This window comes from Mustelus asterias, chromosome 10 (assembly GCF_964213995.1).
Source record: "Mustelus asterias chromosome 10, sMusAst1.hap1.1, whole genome shotgun sequence".
Taxonomy (NCBI): Eukaryota; Metazoa; Chordata; class Chondrichthyes; order Carcharhiniformes; family Triakidae; genus Mustelus; species Mustelus asterias.
The window spans coordinates 4,278,758-4,304,706 of record NC_135810.1 but is presented as its reverse complement, the minus strand read 5'-3'; the positions used below and the strand labels follow the sequence as shown (position 1 = coordinate 4,304,706).

At 44.5% G+C, this 25,949-nt stretch overlaps 1 protein-coding gene across 1 annotated transcript in view; it reads left to right on the top strand.

Moving 5' to 3' along the window:
- ubac2 (UBA domain containing 2) overlaps positions 1 to 25,949 on the top strand; it is a 209,019-nt gene that overhangs the window by 66,412 nt on the left and 116,658 nt on the right. The gene's annotated exons all lie outside the window — the stretch shown is intronic.

Below are 25,949 nucleotides of genomic sequence, written 5' to 3'. Positions count from 1 at the left end.
GCCCCTTAGTAGAGGGTTCAGTAACCAGGGGGCATAGATTTCAGATAAGGGGCAGGAGATTTAGAAGGGATTTGAGGAAACACTTTTTCGCCCAGAGGGTGGTGGGAATCTGGAACTCAGTGCCTGTAAGCGTGGGAGAGGCAGGAACCCTCACAACATTTTAAAAGCATTTAGATGAGCACTTGAAACGCCATAGCATACAAGGCTACAAGTGTTGGAAAATTGGATTAGAATGGATAGGTGCTTGGTGGCCTGCAGAGACACGATGGGCTGAACAGCCTCATTTTGTGCTTTAAATCTCTATGATTCTATGTCGAACCAATTTGTTTCCAGTGGAGACCAGCAACCCGAGCTCAATTTGAAAAGAATTAGATCGAAGTAGGGGAAGAGACACAGACATGTGTGCATGCAAAGAGATAGAATGATTTGCAAAATTCTGAAGTAGAGTGCAGGAGGTTAAAAATATGCTTCTCTGAGATAATAGGAAGCACAATGAGAGATGTATAAAGAGATTGAAGACATTTGCAAACACAGAATTTTGAAGGTGCGATGGAAACAGATTCAAGAGTAACTTTCTCAATGTATTTGGATAAATACTTGAAGAGTAAAAACCTGAGGACTGAAATGAAAGGACGGGACTGGGACTAATTGGCTTACTCTTATAAGGAGGCCTCCTCCTTGAAATCATGATGTTGCAGCAAAGAAGGAGGCCGCTCGGTCCATTATGCCTATGCCAGCTCTTTGAAGGCAATTTACACCCAGCTTTTTTTTCATATTGCTGCAAGTACGCATCCAACTGCCTTTTGAAAGTTCCTCCAGACTCTGGGCACGAAATCACCAGCCGTCCACACCACGCTCCCGCTGCAGCGAGGTCGGAAAATTTGTTCACTGCAGTGGGATGAGAAAATCCCACTGGCATGAACAGCCATCACATTCCAGCCTCTGATTCCACCGCTCGTTCAGATGCTTAAAGATTATAGGATTATAGAATCTCTACAGTGCAGAAAGAGGTATTCGGCTCATCGAGCCTGCACCGACAACAATCCCACCCAAATCCTATCCCCTAACATTGCATATTTACCCTGCTAATCTCCCTGACACTCGGGTCAATTTAGCATAGCCAATCAACCTAACCCGCGCATCTTTAGATTGTGAGGAAACCGGAGCACCCGGAGGAAACCCACACAGACACGGGGAGAACGTGCAAGCTCCACACAGTCAGTTACCCAAGGCTGGAATTGAACCCGGGTCCCTGGCGCTGTGAGGCTACAGTGCTAACTGTGCCACCCCTGCTGCACTATCTGAGGTGCGCTACTTTTCAGATGAGGTGTCCACCTGAAGCTCTGCTGCCTTCCTGCAGGACGTCACTATTTCCAACAAACAGGTGAATCCTCCCCAGGATCTTGGCCGATGTTCATTCCTCAACAATGGAGGGAGGGAATTTCAGAGCTTAGGTAGTGGGGTTTTTAAAACCAGGGATGTGCAAGAAACCAGGATTGGAGGAGGTTACAGTGATGAGGAAGGATGAGACTGCGCAGTGAATTGAGCAGAAGGGCGAGAATTTTACCTTTGAGGCGTTCCTGCATTAGGTGCCAGCATTGGCAGTGAGCACAGAGAGTTATTTACAGGCAGCGAGTTTTGGGTGTGCTGATATTTATGGAGGGTGCAAGTTGGGAGGCCAGCCAGGAGAGCATTGGATTCGTTGAGCCTGGAGATGAGGGGTCCATGAGCTATCTTGGGTGGTGGCACAGTGATTAGCACTGCTGCCTCATAGCGCCAGGGACCCCAGGCTTGGGTGACTGTGTGGAGTTTGCACATTATCCCAGTGTCTGCATAGGTTTCCTCCGGGTGCTCCGGTTTCCTCCCACAGTCCAAAAATGTGCCGGTTAGGTGGATTGGCCATGCTAATTGCCCCTTAGTGTCAAGGGGACTAGCTAGGGTAAATGCATGGGGTTATGGGAATAGGGCCTAGGTGGGATTGTGGTCGCTGCAGACTCGATGGGCTGAATGGCCTCCTTCTGCACTGTAGGAATTCTGTGGATTCTTACAAATTTGTTGTTTGTGCCTTATCTCTGCTTCTTAAAGAATCTCCTCCCAATATATAGATAGGGCAGTGGTTCCCAACCAGCGTGCCGTGAAGACTCCCCAAGTGTGCCGTGAAAAAAAAATGATTCAACATTCATGAAATTAAACTAAAACTAACCTTCATCTTCAACTTTGTGGTTGGCATCTCCGAGACCCGATGAATCATGGGCCTCCCACGTTCATGTCCGCTGCAAAAGGGCCGCACTTGCGCGCGGTTTAGATTTTTTACGTCAGTCAGGCCTATACTCATGACCACCGAGACTTGGTGGACATGGGCAAAGGTCCCCAAGCACCCGCACTAAAAGCTAAAACTCCAAAAGGACACAGAATCCCTGGGAGAGTCGGGAGAGGTCCAAAAGAAACACAGGCGAGAGGACAGGGAGAAGTTAAAAACAAAGTTCCCAGTAAGGGAAGATGACAAAGAAAATAGGAGATATGCCACAAACTTTTTCTTATAGTATAGAGGTGTGCCGTGACATAGAGAAGGTTGGGAACCACTGATATAGGGTACGGTGCTACATCTTGCAGCAACACGATGATATAACACAGTCCAGTAGGTGGCAGGAAAGATTTGGTTTTGTGTTTGTGGTAAGCACAAGTGTTAATGAATAAATATCCTTCTAAAATCATGCCCATTTTCATATAATGTGCAGTTAAATGCAGCTGAAGCGTGCAATATTCTGTTAGGTGCAGTCAGCATTACTTATGTAATTTTCTGGTAAATTGTTAGTGTAGGGAACAGATTTCGACTTTTCTCTGCGAGATAAACCCAGTAAATTCATTCTAACTCGTGAGTTAGTCTATCGATGGAGATCAGAAATGTTTGTTACCTTGCATTTAGTCTGTGGTAAAAGAAGGAAATGGCAGAATCTGCTTAATCGCAAAGTGAACTGAATCAATCTTTAGCATCTCAGTAATTCACCAAGTCTCCGAATAATTCTCTGACTTTCACCAGGCCTCTATCTTCGTCTCTGCACTATCCAGTCGGACCTGAGACCTGAACACAACTGCTAAATTCTCCTATAGTCCCAACAACACCAACAACTGGTATTTATAGGCTGTAGTGCCCTTAATGTGGTAAAACTTCCCTAAGAGTTTCACGGGAACAATTATCAGACAAAGGGAGGATAACAGGACATGTCAGCAAAAGCTTGGTCAAGTAGAGAGGTTTTAAGAAGCATCCTAAAGGGGAAAAGATGGAGAGGACTAGAGACGTCTAGAGCTTGAGAGAGTATAATCCAGCACGGTGGCACAGTGGATAGTACCGCTGCCTCACAGTGCCAGGGACCTGGGTTCGATTCCAGCCTCGGGACACTGTCTGTGTGGAGTTTGCACATTCTCCCCGTGTCTGTGTGGGTTTCCTCCGAGTGCTCCGGTTTCCTCCCACAGTCCAAAGATGTGCGGGTTAGGTTGATTGGCCATGCTAAATTGACCCTAGTGTCAGGGGTTAGCAGGGTAAATATGTGGGGTTACGGGAATAGGGCCCAGGTGGGATTGTGGTCAGTGCAGACTCAATGGGCCAAATGGCTTCCCTCTTCACTGAAGGGATTCTATGATTGCTTCATAGTAAGGGCAATCCCAGACTTGATAAAAGCAAATTACTGCAGATGCTGGAATCTGAAACAGAAAATGCTGGAAAGTCTCAGCAGGTCTGACAGCATCTGTGGAGAGAGAATAGAGCCAGCGTTTTGAGTCTGGATGACCCTTTGTCAAAGCTTGATAGCCAGACTTGATAGCTTGGATCTCTCCAACAATCCAACCCCAATTAAAAAGAGAGGAGCGTGGCACATTAAACTGTGAAATAGGTCATCAGTAAGACCACTGAACAATGCAATATAAAGTTTAGACACACTGGCACAGTTCTGGAGAGAGAGGAGAGGGCTTGGGGATAGCATGAGAAGGTAATTAGATAGAAGTGCATTTCATCAAAAAACTAATTGGCTTAATGGACTTATAGGCCTTTCAGTGTCTGATTTGGTTTATTATTGTCACATGTATTAACATACAGTGAAAAGTATTGTTTCTTGCGCGCTGTGCAGACAAAACATACCATTCATAGAGAAGGAAACGAGAGAGTGCAGAATGTAGTGTTACAGTCATAGCTAAGGCGTAGAGAAAGATCAACTTAATGCGAGGTAGGTCCATTCAAAAGTCTGACAGCAGCAGGGAAGAAGCTATTCTTGAGTCGGTTGGTACGTGACCTCAGACTTTTGTATCTTTTTCCCGATGGAAGAAGGTGGAAGAGAGAATGTCCTGGGTGCATGGGGTCCTTAATTATGCTGGCTGCTTTGCCGAGGCAGCAGGAAGTGTAGACAGAGTCAATGGATGGGAGGCTGGTTTGGATTGGGATACATTCACTTTTGTAGTTCCTTGCGGTCTTGGGCAGAGCAGGAGCCATACCAAGCTGTGATACAACCAGAAAGAATGCTTTCTGTGGTGCATCTGTAAAAGGTGGTGAGAGTCGTAGCTGACATGCCAAATTTCCTTAGTCTTCTGAGAAAGTAGAGGCGTTGGTGGGCTTTCTTAACTATATTGTCGGCATGGGGGGACCAGGACAGGTTGTTGGTGATCTGGACACCTAAAAACTTGAAGCTCTCGACCCTTTCTATTTCGTCCCTGTTGATGTAGACAGGGGCATGTTCTCCTTTACGCTTCCTGAAGTCGATGACAATCTCCTTCGTTTTGTTGACATTGAGGGAGAGATTATTGTTGCCGCACCAGGTCACCAGATTCTCTATCTCATTCCTGTACTCTGACTCGTCAGTGTTGCTGAACGTCTGTGTGTTATCATTTTGCAGTCCCACTTTCATTATAACCATTATCTTGTTTAATTTTATTTTCACTTTTTCGTACATGGGTGTTGCTGGCAAGGTCAGCATTTATTGCCTGTCCCTCATTGGCCTTGGGAAGGTGGTGGCGAGCCTCCTTGAACGGCTGCATTTTGTGTGTTGAAGGTACACACGGTGCTGATTCGAAAGGAGCTTGAGGATTTTAACCTAGTGATGGTGATGGAATACCCGATGCGAATCCAAGCTGGGATGATCCGTAGGTTAGGTGGATTGGCCATGGCGAATGCATGGGGTTACTGGGATAGAGTGGTGGGGACCTGGGTAAGATGTTCTTTTGGAGAGTCACTGCAAACTCGATAGGCTGAATAGCCTCTTTCTGCATCGTAGGGATTCTACCCGTGAGACCTGAAGGGGACCTCAGAGGTGATGGTGCTCCCATGTGCATGTTGCTTTTGTAGAATCATAGAATCCTACAGTGCAGAAGGAGGCCATTCGGCCCATCGAGTCTGCACCGACCACAATCCCACCCAAGCCCTCTCCCCATAACTCCATGCATTTACCCTAGCTGGTCCTCCTGACACTAAGGGGCAATTTTGGCATAACCCGCACGTCTTTGGACTGTGGGAGGAAACCAGAGGACCCGGAGGAAACCCACACAGATACGGGGAGAACGTGCAAACTGCACACAGACAGTGTCCTGAGGCCGGAATTGAACTCATTGGGTCCCTGGCGCTGTGAGGCAGCAGTGCTAACCGCTGTGCCACCGTGGCGCCCAAAGGTTTGCAAAGTATTGTTGAAGAAGCGATGACACCTTCTGACTTGTTTCTTCTCACAATTATAGCAATGTTGAATATGTGTGAACTGCAGAAGCTACTGAGTAGGTCTATATGAGATCCAGAGGGACCATACTGAAGGTATTGTTTTAACTTGTGGTAAGCCACGGCAGGTTTCTTGCAAATGTGATCAGGACAAAACAAGATCTTGTGACAGTTACATTTTGGAGGAATCATTGAAAACCTTTCACTATTCAGCACTTTTGTATTTTGCTGCTTCCCTTGATGTTCACATTGTTTTGTGATTTCCTCAGACATTGCTCACGATGGGTTAATGACATTAACTGGCATTTATATAGCACCGTTAACATGGTTGAACCTCCACAGGAGCATTAGGAAAAAGAATTTGGCATTGCACCGTAAGATTAAAGATCAAGTGACCAAAGGCTTGATCAAAGAGATAGATTTTAAGGAACATCTGAAAGAGAGAGATACGGATTTAAGGAGGGAACTCCAGAGCTTGGGGCCTAGACAGTTGAAGGCACAGCCACCAAGTGTGAAGTGAAAGGCACAAGAGGCCAGAACTGGAGAAGTGCAGAATTCTCAGGGGCTGTAGAGCTGGAGGAGGTTATAGATATGGGGAGGGGCATCTGGAGAGTCCTTTAGCTTCCTAGTAAGTTGCCTGTTATACAGCTAGGCACAGACTCAAGCCCAAATGCTCCTCTTGGCACTGAAAATTAGCTGTTAGAATTGTGGAGTCCCATTGCTTCCGATTTTAATTATTGCTGGAGATTTGAAAACATTCATGATAATCTCCCATAATTCTTTCTTTCGTTGCCTCTCTCCATTTCGTTCTCAAACCTGGTTTTGCAATGAATGAACAATACCACTGTCGTCATAACAACATGAACTTGTATTTATAAGGTACCTTCAACATAATAAAATGTCCCAAGAGGCTTCACGAGAGCATTGTAAAACAAATTTGGCACCAAGTCGCATGAGGAGATATCAGACCAAGTGATTAAAAGCCTGGTCAAAGATGGGTTTTAAGGAGTACCTTAAAGAAGGAAAGTGGGATAGAGAGGGGAACAGATGTAGGGAGGGAATTCCGGTGCTCCAGGCCCAGGCACGCTGAATGCACAATAGTGGAGTGATCAAAATCAGGGATGCGGGAGAGATCAGAATTCGGTGAGTGCAAATCACTTGGGTGGTTATGGAGCGAAAGATATTACAGAGAGGGAGGGGCCAAACCGTGTCAGGGACTGTGAAAACTCGGACAAGAATTTTAAAATCAAAGCATTGCCCAAGCGGGAATCAGTGTTTGTTGGCAAGCACAGGGTGAAAGGGGAACGGAGAATACAGCTGAATTAAGACATGGGCGGCAGAGTTTTGGCTGATGTCAAGTTTATGGAGGGTTAAAAGGAGGCCAACCAGAATGTGTTGGAATAGTCACAAATTGTGATAAGGAAGCCATGGGTGTGGGCCTCAGCAGACGAGGCAGGGACAGAGTCAGGCAATGTTACGCGGGTGCAATTGTTCCATTTTATGGGTGGCGTAGATATACGGTCGGAAGCTCATCGTGGGTTCAAATATGAGACCAAGGTTGCCCACACTGATTTGCACTCTGCGTATCCCAATGACAATTTTTCAAGCTGATTTGTTGAATTGGCACACTGCTGCTTGCCTGAGCGTACAGGTCCCAGATCACTTGCAGAGGGTGTTGTGTCATTTTGGCTCTTAAATTCTTGCGTGAAAGCTCACAGAAAGTCTATGGATAATTGAAAGTACAATGAATGGTGACTGCCGTTCAGTTACATTGGTGAAAATGATGTAGGTAGGAAGAGCAGGGGGGTCATACGAGAGAAATTCAGGGAGTTGGGTGCTAGGCTAAAAAGTAAAGCCTCCAGGGTAGCAATCTCTGGACTGCTCCCGGTGTCTAGTGCAAGTGAGGCTCGGAACAGGGAGATTCTACAGTTGAATGCGTGGCTAAAGGACTGGTGCAAGAGAGAGGGTTTTAAATTCATAGATAACTGGGAAATCTTCAAGTCAGGATGGCAACTGTACAGAAAGGATGGGTTACACCTCAACTGGAAGGGAGCAAATATCCTGGCTGGGAGTTTTGCTAGAGTGTTTCGGCAGGATTTAAACTAGTGTGGCATGGGGGTGGGGAACAAAACAGTAGGTCAGTAAATACTGAGGCTGGGGTTGAGCTGGGGGCCAGGGCAAGGCTAGCTAAGAAGAGGAGCACTCTGGAGGAGACCCTGAGTGGGCCTGGAGGTCTGGAGTGCATCTGCTTCAACGCGAGGAGCGTAACGGGTAAAACAGACGAACTTAGGGCCTTAATGCTTATGCGGAATTTGGATGTGGTTGCAGTGACGGAAACTTGGTTAAAAGAAGAACAGGACTGGCAGCTGAATATTCCGGGGTATAAGTGTTTTAGGCGAGACAGAGGAGGGACTAAAAAAGGTGGGGGAGTAGCGATATTAGTTAAGGAGCATATTACCGCGGTGCAGAGGGTAGACAACTTAGAGGGGTCATGTACTGAGTCGCTGTGGGTGGAACTCAGAAACAGGAAGGGTGCAGTCACTATGCTGGGGGTGTACTACAGACCACCCAACAGCCCACGGGAAGTGGAGGAAAGGATATGTCAGGAGATTCTGGATAGGTGCAGAAAAAATAGGGTTGTTGTAGTGGGGGACTTTAATTTCCCTGGCACAGACTGGAAAGTGCTTAGAGCTGGGGGTCCGGACGGGGAGGAATTTGTAAAATGCGTACTGGAAGGTTCTTTGGAACAGTATGTAGATAGCCCGACTAGAGAGGGGGCTATACTGGACCTAGTTCTGGGAAATGAGCCCGGTCAGGTCGTCAAAGTTTCGGTAGGGGAACATGTGGCAAATAGTGACCACAACTCTGTTAACTTTAGGATAGTAATGGACAAGGATGAGTGCTGTCCTACGGGCAGGGTGCTAAATTGGGGGAAGGCTAACTATAGCCGGATTAGGCAGGAATTGGTGGATGTTGATTGGGAGAGGATGTTCGAGGGTAAGTCCGCGTCTGGCATGTGGGAATCTTTTAAGGAACTATTGATAAGGCTGCAGGATAGGCATGTGCCTGTAAAAAGGAAAGATAGGAAAGGTAGGATTCGAGAGCCGTGGATAACCAGGGAAATTGAGGATCTGATTAAAATGAAAAGGGAGGCGTACGTTAAGTCCAGGCAACTGAAAACAGATGGAGCTCTGGAGGAATACAGAGAGAGTAGGAAAGAACTCAAACGGGGAGTTAGAAGGGCAAAAAGAGGTCACGAAATGTTCTTGGCAGGCAGGATTAAGGAGAATCCTAAGGCATTCTATTCATACGTTAGGAACAAAAGAGTTGTCAGGGAGAAAATCGGACCTCTCAGGGACAAAGGAGGGGAATTATGCTTAGAACCCAAGGGAATAGGGGAGATCCTAAATGAATACTTTGCATCGGTATTCACGAAGGAGAGGGGCGTGTTAACCGGGAGTGTCTCGGAGGGAGGTGTTGACCCGTTAGAGAAAATCTCCATTACAAGAGAGGAAGTGTTAGGTTTTTTAGGGAACATTAAAACTGACAAAGCCCCAGGGCCTGATGGCATCTATCCTCGACTGCTCAGGGAGACGAGAGATGAAATCGCTGGGCCTCTGACGGAAATCTTTGTCGCTTCTTTGGGCACGGGTGAGGTCCCTGAGGATTGGAGGATAGCGAATGTGGTCCCGTTGTTTAAGAAGGGAAGCAGGGATAACCCAGGAAATTATAGGCCGGTGAGCTTGACGTCCGTGGTAGGGAAGTTGTTGGAGAGGATTCTTAGAGACAGGATGTATGTGCATTTAGAACGGAACAATCTCATTAGTGACAGACAGCATGGTTTTGTAAGAGGGAGGTCGTGCCTTACAAATTTGGTCGAGTTTTATGAGGAAGTGACAAAAACGGTTGATGAAGGAAGGGCCGTGGATGTCGTCTATATGGATTTCAGTAAGGCATTTGACAAAGTCCCACATGGCAGGTTGGTTAAGAAGGTTAAAGCTCATGGGATACAAGGAGAAGTGGCTCGATGGGTGGAGAACTGGCTTGGCCATAGGAGACAGAGGGTAGTGGTCGAAGGGTCTTTTTCCGGCTGGAGGTCTGTGAGCAGTGGTGTTCCGCAGGGCTCTGTACTGGGACCTCTGCTATTTGTGATATATATGAATGATTTGGAAGAAGGTGTAACTGGTGTAATCAGCAAGTTTGCGGATGACACGAAGATGGCTGGACTTGCGGATAGCGAAGAGCATTGTCGGGCAATACAGCAGGATATAGATAGGCTGGAAAATGGGGCGGAGAGGTGGCAGATGGAGTTTAATCCGGATAAATGCGAAGTGATGCATTTTGGAAGAAATAATGTAGGGAGGAGTTATACAATAAATGGCAGAGTCATCAGGAGTATAGAAACACAGAGGGACGCAGATGTGCAAGTCCACAAATCCTTGAAGGTGGCAACACAGGTGGAGAAGGTGGTGAAGAAGGCATATGGTATGCTTCCCTTTATAGGACGGGGTATAGAATATAAAAGCTGGAGTCTGATGATGCAGCTGTATAGAACGCTGGTTTGGCCACATTTGGAGTACTGCATCCAGTTCTGGTCGCCGCACTACCAGAAGGACGTGGAGGCGTTAGAGAGAGTGCAGATAAGGTTTACCAGGATGTTGCCTGGTATGGAGGGTCTTAGCTATGAGGAGAGATTGGGTAGACTGGGGTTGTTCTCCTTGGAAAGACGGAGAATGAGGGGAGACCTAATAGAGGTGTACAAGATTATGAAGGGTATAGATAGGGTGAACAGTGGGAAGCTTTTTCCCAGGTCGGAGGTGACGATCACGAGGGGTCACGGGCTCAAGGTGAGAGGGGCGAAGTATAACTCAGATATCAGAGGGACGTGTTTTACACAGAGGGTGGTGGGGACCTGGAATGCGCTGCCAAGTAGGGTGGTGGAGGCAGGCACGCTGACATTGTTTAAGACTTAACTGGATAGTCACATGAGCAGCATGGGAATGGAGGGATACAAACGATTGGTCTAGTTGGACCAAGGAGCAGCACAGGCTTGGAGGGCCGAAGGGCCTGTTTCCTGTGCTGTACTGTTCTTTGTTCTTTGTGCTGCTGACTGCAAAATCTGAACATAAAACGTGCTGCACCTCGAACAAGTCTCATTTAGTGAATAATGTTGATTGGCTGAAATGACCAGTACATGTTGCATTTGTCTTGCCGATTGACAATAGGTGCAGAAATGTTCTCTCGATTGAACTGGTAGAGAAAACTGCCAATCAGCAATGAGCAATTACTGGAAAGGCACCTGATTAAATCCCCACCAACTCCCTTTGAAATGCTGGAAGCTCAGACCAGCAATTATCACAGGATGAACCAGTAAAGTCATTTCGTTTTTTTTCAAGGTGCTTACAGACCGTTTCTTTTCCCTTCTCGACTGAGACCAATTCTACATGGTTTAAAAATAAGATAGCTGTGGTTTGAAAAATGGATAATTCTGTAAAAGCCCAAAAAATTTCCGATCTAAATTTGTCATTTGATAAGATTTCAAAGAGTGCCCTGAAAGTGTTGCCTCTCCTGTGCTCTGCCTCATTTCCAGAATTAGAAATTTCATCGAAGCCCAGACCATCGGGTATTTCCAATTCCTGTCGAAAATCTCTCTGTGGGTGAGAACGTGCACTGTGTGAGTTGTAGTTTGAAAACTGCTCCAGAGGGAGTATAATCCCCAGACTGTATCATGTCAGCTCCATTTACTCTGACTACCAGAAAGAAAATGACCACAACAAGCTCAGAGTTCTTTGAACAGAAGATAGTTTAAGCTGAAGAGACTGGTATCGAATTCTGCAGGGGAAACCACGTGCGAGACATTCTGATCTAGAAAGTGCAAGAGTCAGCAACCTGGAAGGCCTTTTTAAAAAAAAATAATTGTAAAATAAAACTGTTCGGAGTGGAAAGTCAAACATTTGTAATTTCTGAAGTAAATACGTGGCAAAATGCCAAGTGTCTCTGACTAGAATGTATAATTTGCATATTATGATAATTGAAAATGCATGTAGTGGGCGGGATTTTATGGCCTCGCTCGAACGAGACCAGAAATTTCCACCCGAGGTCAACAGACATTTCCATTGTCCGTCCCTCGCCCAGTCCGATTCCATGGCAGGTAGGGCAGTAGAATTCCAGCAATGTATCAGTATAAAAAAATTAAAATAGACCTAACTGAAATTTTGTGATTTTTTTTTTAAAAAAACTTTTTTTGAACCTTAATTTTGTCAGGTGAGCTTAGAAATAAACCTTAACTTAAGATGGATAGAATTAAGACTTCTTTCAGCTATTGATCCTTATGATAATAAAAGGCTTCCAAAAACAAACTCAGCATATTTGTCATCTCAACTGTCCTCGACGGATTGATGTTAAGTTGTGAAGGGGACGTAAGTAGGAGGTCACCATCGCAGATATCAAATCAGCCGTCTCGAAACTCAACCCACAGAAAGCAACTAGCCCGGATGGGGTACATGGGAGAGCGCTCAGATCCTGCGTAGACCAGTTGGTGGAGGTGTTCGCAGACATCTTTAACCTCTCTTTACACCAATCTGAGGTCCCTATCTGCTTCAAGAAGATGAGCATCATCCCGGTACCAAAGAAAAGCCAGACAGCGTACCTTAATGACTATCGTCCGGTGGCTTTGACATCCATCATTATGAAGTGCTTCGAAAGGTTAGTCATGGCATGGATCAATTCCAGCCTCTCAGGCTGCCTGGATCCACTACATTTCACCCACTGCCACAACAGGTCCACAGCAGATGCCATCTCCCTGGCCCTGCACTCAACTCTGGAACACCTGGATAACAAAGACACCTATGTCAGACTCCTATTTATTGATTACAGCTCAGCCTTCAACACCATTATTCCTACAAAACTCATCTACAAACCCCATGGCATGGGGCTCGGCTCCTCCCTCTGTGACTAGATCTTAGGCTTCCTAACCCACAGACTGCAATCAGTAAGGATAGGCAAGAACACCACCTGCTCCATGATCATCTTCAACATCGGTGCCCCATAAGGCTGTATCCTAAGCCCCTTACTATACTGCTTATAAATCTATGACCGTATGACCAAATTCCCCTCCAACTGGATTTTCAGGTTTGCTGATGACACCACCATAGTGGGTCAGATCTCAAACAATGACGAGACGGAGGACAGTAATGAGATAGAGAATCTGGTGAACTGGTGCGGCAACAATAATCCCTCCCTCAATGTCAACAAAACAAAGAGATAGTCATGGACTTCAAGAAGCGTAAAGGAAAACATGCCCCTGTCTACATCAATGGGAAAAAGTGGAAATTGTCGAGAGCTTCAAGTTTCTAGGTGTCCAGATCACCAACAACCTATCCTGGTCCCCCCATGGTGACACTATAGTTAGGAAAGCCCACCAACTTTCTCCGAGGCTAAGGAAATTTGGTATGTCTGCTACGACTCTCGCCAACTGTTACAGATGCACCATGGAAAGCATTTTTTCTGGTTGTATCACAGCTTGGTTTGGCTCCTGCTCTTTCCAAGACCGCAAGAAACTACAAAGGGTCATGAACAAAGCCCAGTCCATCACTCAAACCAGACTCTCTTCCATTGAGTCTGTTCACACTTCCCACTGCCTCGGAAAAGCAGCCAGCATAATCAAGGACCCCATGCACCCCGGACATATTCCCATCTTCTTCCATCGGGAAAAAGATACCAAAGTCTGAGGACATGTACTAACCGACTCAAGAACAGCTTCTTCACTGCTGCCATCAGACTTTTGAATGGACCTACCTGTATTAAGTTGATCTTTCTCTACACCCTAGCTATGACTGTAACACTACATTCTGCACTCTTTCGTTTCCTTCTCTATGTACGGTATGCTTTGTCTGTATAGCGCTCAAGAAACAATACTTTTCACTGTATCTTAATACATGTGACAATAATAAATCAAATCAGCTCGCGTTAAGAAAATAAAGGTAGTTTTAAGGGATTTACTTTTGTATTGATAAACGTTACCAATGTAGTTTTAAGTGGGTTTACTTTAATGTTTCTGTGCCTACAAGGGTAAAACCTTTTTTTATTCATTCGTGGGCCGTGGACGTTGCCGGCTGGTCAGCATTTATTGCCCGTCCCTAGTTGACCTTGAGAAGGTGGTGGTGAGCCGCCGCCTTGAATTGCTGAAGTGGGATGACCCACAATGCCAGTAGGGAGGGAATTCCAGGAATTTGTCCCAGCGACTGCAAAGGAACGGCAATATATTTCCAAGTCAGGACATAGTTTTGTATGTGTGGGGATTAGTTTCAATCCCAACTGTGATTCTATTGCGCTTAGAGAGGGCTACAGCATGAAGACTAAATAAACCAGTGGTAGTTGCTTGGCTGCTGGGGCCTTGTAAGATAGAGAATCATAGAATCCTACAGTGCAGAAAGAGGCCATTCGGCCCATCGAGTCTGCACCAACCACAATCCCACCCAGGCCCTATCCCCATATCCCTACATATTTACCCACTAATCCCTTTAACCTATGCATCCCGGGACGCAATTTAGAATGGCCAATCAACCTGCCCGCACATCTTTGGAAGCTTTTAAATTTTAGTTTAGCTAATTTGAGTGCAGTTCGAGATAGGCAACGAGGGAGAAGGCAGCTCTGCTAGAAGCGTTGGTTTTAATAGGCTAAAGAGGGAAAATCTCTCTCAGCCTGGCTTAAAAACAAAGCCATCCTATGAAGTAATGGTTAGGAAAACAGATGCCGGAAATCTAAAGTCTAGCTAGTTAAGGAAACTAGAGAGATGAAGATAAGTTTCCAAGAAGTCTAGCGTTAATGGAATGGAGAAAACGGGAACCAGAATAGATTACTCTTCAGTAAAGTCACAGAGAGTTGAAAAGTCATTGGATTATGAGAGTTCAGAAAGATATCTGCAGGAGTGCTAAGATTTGTGAAAGATAACGAAAGTTTGAGAGACATTTTTGAAATAATAATGAAATTGATGGTTGGACCATGGAGTTTGTGTAAAAGTCTCTCAGACAACGGAAACCTGAAGGGAAAGATGTGAAACCTGAAAGCAAAACTTTGATGGAAGCAATGGAGGGAAAGTAGAATTTGAAAGATGATTTGAAAGTGTGACTTTTGAAAGCAGAATTTGAAATCATTCGTGTGGAAGCTGGAGTTCAGTTGGACAAGCTGGCTGACTGTGTAAGAAACATCTGGGAGAATATGAGTGGAGAGTGTATTTGACCACAGCCAATCTGTGCGCTTGAAGGGACCTTGTGTTAATAAAGTTTTAAATTTTATTTATTAGTCACAAGTAGGCTTGCATTCGCACTGCAATGAAGTTACTGTGAAAATCCCCTAGCCGCCATACTCCGGCACCTGTTCGGGTACACTGAAGGAGAATTTAGTATGGCCAATGCACCAAACCAGTGAGACCATTGTAACTGAAGATGTATTTTGTAATCTGTGGCGGCATGGACAAGTTGGGCCGAACGGCCCGTTTCCATGCTGTAAACCTCTATGACTCTTAAAATCTGTGAGGTGAAGGAATATTGTATCAAAATCCAATTTTCATGTTGTTTTTCTGTTGTTAAAACTAATTAGCTGTCCTGTGACTCTGTTCCTCCATGTTCTATAAAAGAAAGTAAATGTTATGGTCTTTTGAGCCAGGATTCCATTTTTGGGATCTTCCTGTCCAGTTATAACACCAACTGGAATAGTAACAGTAGGGTTAAGCGAGCAGGCAAAGACCTGGCAAATGGAGTAGAATATGGGCGAATGTGAAATTGTCCATTTTGTCAGGAAGAATAAAAAATGAGGGTATCATCAAAATGGTGAGAGCTTGCAGAGCTTTGAGATTCAGAGGGATCTGGGTGACCTCGAGCATGAATCAAGGCTAGTATGCAGGTACAGCACATAATTAGGAAAGTTCATAGAATATTATTGTTTATTGCGAGGGATGTAGGGGTGTAATTCTTCCATTGTACAGGGCACTGGTGAGACCACATCTGGAGTACTGTGTACAACATTGGTCTCGTTATTTGAGGGAAGATGTAAATGTGTTAGAAGTTCAGAGAAGGTTTATTAGACTAACACCAGGAATGGGCAGGTTGTTGTATGAGAAAAGGTTGGAGAGTTTAGGTTTGTATCTGCTGGAGTTTAGAAAAGTAAGAGGTGACTTAATTGAAATCTTTAAGACCCTGAGGGATCCTGACAGGATGGATGTGGGAGAATTTAGTTCTAGGGGTCACTGTTTATTTTATTTATTAGTCACAAGTCGGCTTACATTAACACTGCAATTAAGTTACTGTGGAAATCCCCGAGTCGCCACACTCCGGCGCCTGTTCGGGTACACTGAGGGAGTATTTAGCATGGGCCAATGCACCCTAACCAGCACATCTTTCAGACTGTGGGAGGAAACCCACGCAGACACAGGGAGAAAGTGCAGACTCCGCACAGGCAGTGACCCAAGCTAGGAATTGAATCTAGGTCCTTGGAGAGGTGAGGCAGCAGTGCTAACCATCGTGCCGTCCTAGTGTTTAACAATAAGGGGTTGCTCATTTAAGACAAAGATTAGGAGAATTTTTTTCTCTCAGAGGGTTGCGAGTATTTCGAATTTCCTTTCTCTAAAGGCGGCGGAAACCAAGTCTTTTGACTATTTTTAAGGCAGAGGTAGTTAGATTCTTGATAAACAAGGGGGTGAAAGGTTAGAGGGGTAGACAGGAGGTTACAATTAAATCAGCCACGACCTTATTCAATGGCGGAGCAGACTCAGGGAGCTGAGTGGCCGACTCTTGCTTCTAATTCATATGTTTGTGATCAGAAAACGTATTCTTCAAACCAAATGCATTATCTACAACCATGGTAGAATTTGAGAGCACAGTGATGTTTTTTGTTCAAATAATTATTTGAAACTGTACAGTGCAGTGTAACCATTCGTCTTCCTTACCCTCAGTAAAAGCACGGTTCTTACTTCTCTTAACACTCTTTGGGGGCTTTTTCTATGTTAATGCAATGCAACTGGAAAAGGTTGAGCGCTGGAGATGTGACGCTAAAGGTGTACACGTAGCTCCATAGCCGCAGGGTGCAGATGCCTGTCTGGTGTAACAGTATGAGCGAGAGGTAATATATGATTTGGCTTTTGAGAGCTTTCTGTCCTTGGAACGGATCCAGCTTTACAAAACTGTGTAAAAGGCCATATTGACCAAAGCAAAGTGGTACAGCTTTAAGAAACTGTTGGCTCATGAGGACAAATGCAAGAGGAGACGTCTCTCTTTCCAGCAACATTCAAGTTATGTGCTACCAAGTGACCGATTATTGGGGTTGTGATGGGCGCTACATCAGTGCAAATTTGTCCTTTCTTTTAATCTACTTAAGTGTGAATACACTTCCCACTCAAAATGTCTCTTTTAGTGAAAGATGGGGAAAATTTTGCCTTTTTTTGTAGCCACGGCACAGTGGTTAGCACAGCTGTCGCACAGCGCCAGTGACCCGGGTTCGATTCCCGGCTTGGGTCACTGAGTCTGCACGTTCTCCCTGTGTCTGCGTGGGTTTCCTCCGGGTGCTCTGGTTTTCTCCCACAGTCAAAAAGATGTGCTGGTTAGGGTGCATTGGCCGTGCTAAATTCTCCCCAGTGTACCCGAACAGGCGCCGGAGTGTGGCGACTAGGGGATTTTCACAGTAACTTCATTGCAGTGTTAATGTAAGCCGACTTGTGACACTAATAAATAAACTAAACTAAAACAGGATTACAGGAATGTGGAACTTGGAACACGTTTTGAGAAAAAAACTCAATTATGGGGTTAAAATGAACCCAGCAACCAGACATTCTAACCCAGTTTTTTAAATTTGAAAATATATTTAATTTTCAAGTTTCCCCCTGCATATGTTGACTCTTATTTCCAGAGAGACATTGGGTTTAATGCTGGTTCAGCACACGTTGGATTTGAATCCAGTCCTTTATTGGGTTAGATTGCACTGACCTTGAATCTGGACAAGTTTGTCGGGATGAAGGTTTCCGTTGTCCAATGTTAGTTCATTGAAGGTACTATATAAATGCAAGCTGTTCTTGTTGACTGAATACTACACTTATAACAGCTGGTGTGCAACATTATGGCAGATCAGCTAGTTTAAGATATATTCTGGCAATATCGAATTACCTTCAGGTTTCCTGTTGATGAGTTATGCTATGAGTAACGTGCCATGAGTCATCGGTGCTGGTTAATGCCAATAATATGTATTTTTTAAATCATCAAGTCTGCAAAGAACCTTCTTATTATTCAGTGGAAGATAACCAATTGCTGTTTTTACTTGCTTCTGTGTATATGTGGGGGTGGGGGAGTTGTAGGGGATCAGTGGTTAAGGTCACTTAACCAGCAAAATCTCGGCAATCCCCTTAAATTTTCTTGGTATAACATTTCTCTTTGTGACATAGGTGGAAAACTGTTGGAAGTTTCAAAAAGGTTAACGTGCATACGTATTCATTTGTCCTGAATGATGTTTTTCAATCTCTTGAACTGGAGCAGTTCAGTCTAAGCTTTACCCTCACTCTAGTCAATGTCTAAAAATGTGTCAAAATTAATTTAGTAAGAAGTCCAGGTTAAAGTCCCAACACCAGGACCGCCTCTTCATCACCTGAGCGCCCTGAAAGCATGTGGTTCCAAATAAACCTGTTGGACTTTAACCTGGTGTTGTGAGACTTCTTACTGTGCCCACCCCAGTCCAACGCCAGCATCTCCACATTAAAATTAACTTGAGCGTTATCATAGTAGCATCAGGCAGAGTCAGCGTGGTTTTATGAACACACAAAATAGGAGCAGAAGTAGGCCTTTCGGTCCCTCAGGCCTGCTCCGCCATTCAATCAGATCATTGCTGATCTGTTTGTGTTGATTCCACGTTACCCGCATTTTGGGAAAGATAAATTATGTTTGGCTCTTTTACAAGAGTTCTTTGCGGAAGTAACAAGCAAGTGGAACCTGTAGATGTGGTGTACTTGGACAAGGTGTTGCATCAAACATTACGACGCAGGTAGGAACTTGTGGGTAAGGGAGTAACGTATTAGCTTGGATAAAAGACAAGATAACCAATGACAAGCAGAGGGTAGGATAGATGGGTCTTTTTCGGGACGCCAAGCTGTAACTAGTGGAGTGTCACAGGTATTGGTGCCAGGTCCTCATTTATAATCTATATCAATGACTTGGATGAAGGGACTGAATGTATGATAGCTAAATTTGCTGATGACACCAGAATAGGTAGGAAAGTAAGCTGTTAAGAGGAGGTAGAGTCCACAAGGGGATGTAGACAGGTTAAGTGAGTGGACAAAAAATTGGCAAATGGAGTATAGTGTTAAAAAACGTGAACTTGTCTACTTTGGCAGGAAGAATAGGAAAATAGAATACTATTTAAATGAAGAAAGGTTGCAGAACTCAGTGGTACAGAGAGATCTGGGTATCCTGGTATGAATGACAAAACGTTTGTATGCAGGACCTTTGCTGTTTGTAATATATATAAATGATTTGGAGAAAAATGTAACTGGATTGATTAGTAAGTTTGCAGACGACACAAAGATTGGTGGATTTGCGGATAGTGATGAGGACCATCAGAGGATACAGCAGGATATAGATCAGTTGGAGGCTTGGGCGGAGAGATGGCAGATGGAGTTTAATCTGGACAAATGTGAGGTAATGCATTTTGGAAGGTCTAATACAGATAGGAAATATACAGTAAATGGCAGAACCCTTAAGAGTATTGATAGGCAGAGGGATCTGGGTGTACAGGTACACAGATCACTGAAAGTGGCAACACAGGTGGAGAAGGTAGTCAAAAAGGCATATGGCATGCTTGCCTTCATCGGCCGGGGCATTGAGTTTAAAAACTGGCAAGTCATGTTGCAGTTTTATAGAACCTTAGTTAGGCTGCACTTGGAATATAGTGTTCAATTCTGGTCGCCACACTACAAGAAAGATGTGGAGGCTTTGGCGAGGATACAGAAAAGATTTACCAGGATGTTGCCTGGTACGGAGGGCATTAGCTATGAGGAGAGGTTGGAGAAACTTGGTTTGTTCTCACTGGAACGATGGAGCTTGAGGGGCGACCTGATAGAAGTCTACAAGATTATGAGGGACATGGACAGAGTGGATAGTCAGAAGCTTTTTCCCAAGGTGGAAGAGTCAATTACTGGGGGGCATAGGTTTAAGGTGCGAGGGGCAAGGTTTAAAGGAGATGTACAAGGCAGGTTTTTTACCCAGAGGGTGGTGGGTGCCTGGAACTTGCTGTCGGGGAGGTAGTGGAAGCAGATACTATAGTGATATTTAAGGGGCGTCTTGACAAATGCATGAATAGGATGGGAATAGAGGGATATGGTCCCCGGAAGGGTAGGGGGTTTTAATTCTGTCGGGCAGCGTGGTCGGTGCAGGCTTGGAGGGCCGAAGGGCCTGTTCCTGTGCTGTAATTTTCTTTGTTCTTTGAAGCAGCAAGTGATTTGGAAGGCAAATAGAATGTTGGCAATGTGCAAGGGAAATGGAACGTGAAAGTCGGGATATTTTACTGAAATTGTACAGGACCTTGGTCAGACCTCTTCTGGAATACTGTATACAGTTTTGGTGGTCTTATCTGAAAAATGATATTGTGTTAGAAGCAGTTTAGAGAAGGTTAACTCTACTCATTCTTGGGATAAAGGGCTTGTGAAATTAGGTTGAACAGGTTGGGCCTATACCCATTGGAGTTTAGACGAATGATAGGTGATCTTATTGAGACATATAAGATCCTGAGGGGACTTGATAGGTTGAATACTGGGAAGATTGTGGGAGAGACTAGAACCAGGGTACACAGTTTAAAAATAAGAGATCTCCCTTTTAAGGCAGAGATGAGGATATTCTTTATCTCTGAGAGGTTGTTAGTCTGTGAAATTCTCTTCCCTAAAAACAATGGTGCTTGGATCATTGGATTTATTCAAGACTGAGTTCGGTAGATTTTTGTCAGACAAGGGCATCAAGGGTTGCTGATGGAAAGTGGTGTTGAGATGACAGTTCAGCCATGATCTTATCGAGTGGCGGCGGAACAGCTCCAAGTGCCGAATGGCTACTCCTGCGCCTGAGTTCCTATCTCCCTAAAACTATTATAATCCTGGATAATCATAGAATGCCTACAATGCAGAAGGAGAACATTCGGCCCATCGAGTCTGCACCGACTCTCTGACAGAGTACCTTACCCAGGCCTTCTCCCCTGCCCTTTACCCGTAACCCCCCACACTTACCATGGCTAATCCATCTAACCGACATATCTTGAGACACTAAGGTGCAATTAAGAATGGCCAATCCACCTAACCTGCACATCTTTCGATTGTGGGAGGAAACTGGAGCACCCAGAGGAAGCACACGTCGACGTGGGGAGAATGGGCAAACTCCACACTGTCACCCAAGGCCAGAATTGAACCCGGGTCCCTGTGAGACAGACCTGCTCACCTCTGTGCCACCGTGCCACCCTGTAATTTTCCTGTTGATCTTATTGTTAGGATGTGATGGTGCCGGCGTTGGACTGGAGTGGGCACAGGAAGAAGTCACCTGATGAAGGAGCAGCGCTCTGAAAGCTCATGATTCCAAATAAACCTGTTGGACTTTAACCTGGTGTTGTGAGACTTCTTATTGATCTTATTGTTGCCATCTCTCTATCTGGGTTAGCACCTGACCTGTGCGTACACATCTTCAGTACACTGCAACTTTGGATCAGTAACTCTCCTGAGAGACGAGTTAGTTCCGAATATGTAGTGAGTAGTTAATGGCATGAGAATTTGGGTAGCTCAATATAGTGAAACCCTGTGCAGTCCTTGTTTAGTGCTGGGTCGGCCATGCCTCAATGGATGGCACACTTGCTTGTGGGTCATTTCAGAGAAATGAATCGTAAATCTAGGATGACACTGAGGGAGGTGCCACACTGTCTGAGGTGCTGTCTTGCGCATAAGGCATTAAACTGAGACCCTGTCTGCTGCTTCAGGTGGATGTACTATGTACCATGGTACTCTTCGAGAAAGAGCAAGAGACTTCTCCCCAGTGCCTTCAGCCAATATTTATCCCTCAACCAACCTCAGAAAAAAAAAACAAGTTCTATAAGTGGAACATTCTGTATGTTGTGTCATTAACTTTCATTTCCCCAGTTGGTGCTTTGCTATTTCACTAACCTTTTGTAGGAGAGTGTCACAGTTGAGTGAATTTTCCCCTGAGATAATTTTACACTCTGTTAAATTTCCCTACCTTTCAAACTGATGACCAGATTATGGAAACTATTTGACATTCATACTTCGGTAGAGTTGTAATTGGAGCAAGCTTTACTAAGAGTTGACCATATTCAAATTATCCACTAATTACTGAATTTCAGTTCTCACCATTGTTGTATTTCTGAATAATTTTACCCTAGTTCTCTCCAGACTTATCAAGCTTGATAATCAAATGTTATACATCAGATTTCTATTTATATATATTGAACGTGGCATATCAGCTTGTATTGCCTTGATTATAGACGATATTGACGATATCAGTATTGATCAACCACAATCATACTGAATGGTAGTGGAGGGAATATATGGTTTACTCCTGTCCCTAATTCTTATGTTCTTATCTGGGGCGATTTAATCATGGTGTTTAAGATGAACAAAGGACTTGAAAGGGTAGAGGAAGAGAGAATCTATTTCCTATTGTGTATGCAGTCCAGAAGAGGTATAATCTTTAAATTCAAGCCAGGCCATTGTACATAGAACATAGAACAGTACAGCACAGAACAGGCCCTTCGGCCCACGATGTTGTGCCGAGCTTTATCTGAAACCAAGATCAAGCTATCCCACTCCCTATCATCCTGGTGTGCTCCATGTGCCTATCCAATAACCGCTTAAATGTTTCTAAAGTGTCTGACTCCACTATCACTGCAGGCAGTCCATTCCACACCCCAACCACACTCTGCGTAAAGAACCTACCTCTGATATCCGTCCTGTATCTCCCACCACGAACCCTATAGTTATGCCATTGTAGTGTGATGTCTGGCAGCACTTCTTCATACAAAGGGTAGTGGAAATCTGGACCTCCCTTCCCAAAGGGCTGTTGAGGCTGGGCAGGGCCGGGGGGAGAGGGGGTGTGGGGGGGTGCTGCGCAATGTGGTGTCAGTTGGCGTTTTCAAGACTGGGATCGATGGATCTTTGTTCAGTCGTAAGGGTATGAAGGGATACAGAAGTAGAATCATAGGATCATAGAATCCTACATGCAGAAGGAGGCCATTCGGCCCATTGCATCTGAACAACCTCACCCAGGCCCTATCCCCATAACCCCATGCATTTACTCTAGCTATTCCCCCAGACACTAAGGGGCAATTTACCATGGCCAATCCACCTAACCTGCACATCTTTGGACTGTGGGAGGAAACTGGAGCACCCGGAGGAAAGCCACGCAGACACGGGGAGAACGCGCAAACTCTACACAGTCACCCACGGCCGGAATCGAACCCAGGTCCCTGGCGCTGTGAGGCAGCAGTGCTAATCACTGTGCCACCGTGCCATCCATAGGGGGATAGTCTGAGTTAAACAATGGATCAGCTATGATTTAGTATAATGGCACAAAAGATTTGAAGGACAGAATGTGTCGACTGCTGTTCATTATCCAGTTCAGAATTTTCCTACATATTTTCCTTGAGGCTCCACCTAGTTTCAAGGCAAGTGTTATAGTTGCCATGTGATGCTAAATAACTACCCTGCATCTTTGCTGACCAGATTTAAATTTCCCACTGTTGAACTGAATTGATCCTTTATCAGGCACTGTGATATTGTAATTGAGTTGTAGTTGTCTCCATTGAAGTGTTCAACTTTTGTGGTGATCTGTCCAGAAGTGCAGGACCTCTGCTGATTTCTCCATATCATGGCCCTGTGCTTGCCTCCTCCCCATGTTAGTCTGCACGCATGTTAGTCTGTGCTTGCGAGAACTTCCCACTTTCAATTTCAATGAACAATGTGACTAGAGAAGAGAATACTTGAGGTGGTTCCCTGCTGCCTTTCTCATATGTGCTTAACAGAAACACAAGTACTCTTCCCATGGGACACACTGCCCGTAAGCGGATATCAGGTTCTTACTCTTCAGCCACGTCACTGAAAATTTGCTGATTCTCCCATTGGCCAAGACTCATAATCCTGAGCATGGCATCCTTAGTTGGGCCTGAAGAGACTCTCAAAAGGGCAGGACAACCTCCCAGAAGTCTCAAATGACCTCTTACCCTACAGGTATTCAACAATCAGGACCCAAAAATGCCCAGTCCCAGCACTGCTGACTTGCCAACAAATAGTGCACTCATCTTAGTGCACGCATGTTAGTGTACGCATGTTAGTGTACGCATGTTAGTGTACGCACGTTAGTCGGCACGCACGTTAGTCGGCACGCACGTTAGTCAGCACCCATGTTAGTGCACCCATGTTAGTCGGCACCCATGTTAGTGCACCCATGTTAGTGCACCCATGTTAGTCGGCACCCATGTTAGTGCACCCATGTTAGTCGGCATCCATGTTAGTGCACCCATGTTAGTCGGCACCCATGTTAGTGCACCCATGTTAGTGCACCCATGTTAGTGCAGCGATGCATTTTCCCAAACTCTTCCGTCAAAGAACTCTCTTAAAAATCTCTCAATTAATGCTACTTGTAACTGAATACCACAAGAGAACGCTTTGCAGTGTTTCATGTTTTGACATGGATTCATTAGAGTCCATTCAGCCCATTATGCATGTGTCACCCTTCTGAAGGCGATCTCATGGTCTCGCTCCCCTCTCCTTTCTCTCCACTCTAATTTTGAATGTCTCCGTCAGATCTCCTGATTAGTTCATCGATTTGATGAAAAAAGCTTATTTCTAACTCAAGCCTCTCATCGTATTTCTTGATGTTATCTTTCATAAAGTGTCCCAAATAAAATGAATGCATTCATTCTGTTCCATTTACACCGCTCTGCTGTTCACCTACTCTGAGCCTTCCTGTGATTTTCCTGGAACTGATCTGATTTGGCCTTAAATGATCATTAATCTCACCGGAGAAATTATCTTTGAATGATGTGATAATTGTGAATATAAAGTCAGTCAATCTCTCCGGCCCAGAATGGGAGAATTTCAATTCTTGTGTCTCATTGTAGTAAGTTGTTCCTGAATATTTTCATTTTAAAAAAATGTTCTTACATTTCTTTTCTGTCTCTTATTCTCTCTCACCCTTAATCCAATCTCCATCCTTTTTTTAAATTTATCTTCCTGTACTCTAATTCACCAATAAGGAATAGGATAAATCACAGCGAACAATAGCAAAATGGCAGAAGTATTAAATAATTACTTGACTTCAGTTTTAGTCAGGGTGACTAATGAGGCGGAGATAACAACTAAAGATGAGATTAAAAATGACACGGCCACACTTAAAATAACAAGAGGGGAAGTATGAAATAAATGATGGTGAAGACTCAGATCAGATAAAGCCCCTGATCCAGACGGATTATAAAAACATCTAGGAAAGAGATCACAGAGATACTATTACACATAAGTAAAAACTCATCAGAAATAGGGATAGTGCCAGAGGATTGGTGGATAGCTAACATTGTACCCAGACTTAAAAAGGACTAAAGAACATGTCCAGAGAAATATAGACCAATTGGCTTAACATCAGTGAGTGGAAAAATAATGGAATTCCTGTTAAAGGAGAAAATAGAAAATCACCTAGAAGCAAAAAAAATTAGAAATGAATGGACAGCATGGATTTCAAAAGAGAAAGTCTTGTTTGGCAAAATCATCGAATTCTTTGAAGATGTAATAGGTGAAACAGAGGTAATGTAGTAGATGTAGTTTATCTAGATTTTCAAAATTCCTTGGATAAAGTGAAACAGCATAGATTAACAAACAAGTCGGCATGCAGAGTCAGCAGGCAGGGAGTTCGCTAGCCTCACAGCAGAATGGTGAGAGTGAGGGTAAATGGTAGCTATTCAGAGTGGTGGGAGGGAGGGAGGAAGTTAAAGTCCCACAAGGATCAGTGCTGGACCACTGTTGTTGACAATCTTTTTCACAATTCAGACTTTGGAATTATAATCTCATTTTCTGAATTTGGGAATGAAGCCAATAGTTAATAGTGAGCAGAACTCCAACAAAGAAAGTATTAATAAGCTTGGAAAGTGGACTTATACAATTGACAAATACATTTTAACACAAGTAAATTTGAGGTGTTTTAGTAAGAACAATAAGGAGGCCACATTTCACTTGTAAAATTAG